The sequence below is a fragment of the Theobroma umbraticum genome, unplaced genomic scaffold (genome assembly GCF_002168275.2).
Source record: "Theobroma umbraticum cultivar Fairchild unplaced genomic scaffold, ASM216827v3 scaffold_146.0, whole genome shotgun sequence".
NCBI lineage: Eukaryota > Viridiplantae > Streptophyta > Magnoliopsida > Malvales > Malvaceae > Theobroma > Theobroma umbraticum.
In genome coordinates, this window is record NW_018397265.1 from 1,884,810 (window position 1) to 1,886,297 (window position 1,488).

General features: G+C 32.7%; 1 long non-coding RNA gene across 2 annotated transcripts in view; it reads left to right on the forward strand.

The window, feature by feature from the left end:
• Positions 1-1,278, forward strand: part of LOC149526782 (uncharacterized) — a 1,980-nt gene extending 702 nt beyond the window's left edge. Inside the window, exons 2-3 of one of the 2 annotated variants that reach the window (XR_016351625.1) lie at positions 773-1,069; positions 1,151-1,278. This is a non-coding gene — a long non-coding RNA (uncharacterized LOC149526782). Of the gene's footprint in view, positions 1-6; positions 1,070-1,150 lie in introns of those variants that run through there. The other variant, XR_016351624.1, reaches the window with a different exon arrangement.
• Positions 1,279-1,488: the final 210 nt, after the last annotated feature.

Genomic DNA, 1,488 nt, shown 5'->3' on the forward strand with positions numbered 1-1,488 from the left:
CTCGAAATTATAGGGTACCCTACTCGTTGACAACCCTACAACCGGACATTTATGTCTATCATCGAAAGGGTTCTTGTTGGAATTTTGAGATTCACAGGCTTTATGGGGTTTGTCTTAGATTTGCTTGTCATGGCAATTACTTTGATTGAACTCATATCTAAAGGCAAAGTTCTTAGTTCATGCATATTTGGATAGCTGGAATCGGATTATACTTGATGGCTTCATGGGTGAGTTTATGTCATTCGTGTTATTCTGGACATTCCGTTTTCTAAGAAATGTATGTTATATGCATTTTCTCTTTCTATTAGTTTTACCATTTAAAGACTATATCTATGTTGCTTTTTTTTTAATATAGAGAATATCTATGAGAGAATGGAAAAAGAAATTTTGAATTAAAAAAAAATTCATTTATTAATTAAATTTAAAATATTTAAATTTGTGTTACTATAAAGAATCGAACTTGTGTCTAAGTGAAACATAAACTAAACTTTAACCAAGTTTACCACCCACTCAAAGTTGTTTTAAAATTTCTCAACTTAGTCTTAAAATAAACCAAATACATATGACTCAAATACTAATCCCTAACCATGTGTGTGGCTCCCTTTCCCCAAATCTCTCTATTTTGCTTCCCCTTCTTTTGCTGAGAGCAAAGGTTGAAACCCATTTGCTAGCTCACTCATCACTTGTCCAAAATTCTTTTGTTTTGATGTGGATCTCCTTTTGCTATGTTGTTTTCTCTGCTAAGATCTTCAATTTGCTTTCATCTATCAAGGTGATGTCAGATCTGCTAAAAGGGACACAACAAATTTCAAGTTCTAGGGCACAACCCATGCAATCTTTGCTGTTTTGTCTTGGTCTTGTTCTTATTTGGCACTTTTTTGTTGGGTGCATCTGCTTAGCAAGTAGAGAATGAGACATCTACTCATGATTCTCGTAGATCTCTATCAATTGATTTGGGTGTAAGTGTAGATGATACATCCTCGAGATCAAGGGGTAAGGGGCTTGGTGTAAGATTACAGACTCCTATAGATCCATTCGACAGATTGCGTATAACTCCTATTGGGGAGAGGTATGTTATCTTGTATTATAATGAAATAGTTATATTTGTTATATATTCTAATATGTAATTTTTTTTTTTATCTTGTACAAGTATTTTTTTTGAGCGAGGGGTCACAACTATAATAACAAGGATCATTAAAAATCACTTCTATGGCCCATGGTCGACCTAGAGGAAAGTCCCTAATGCCATAAAGGAGTTAATGTTTCAAAAATTTCAGGTACTATGTTTGTTATTCAATTAAATTTTAAGTTTTTGTTTTCAATTAATTTGTATCAATATTTTTAGTTATTCATTTATTTTGATGTAGGAAAAATGTGTTTGGCCTACAAATCAAGATGTTTTGGTTTGACGAATATGGGATAAAATTTGTTCTGATCGGTTAAGAGACATGCTTTCAAAAGAAAGGAATAAAGCAATGACAGAAGCTA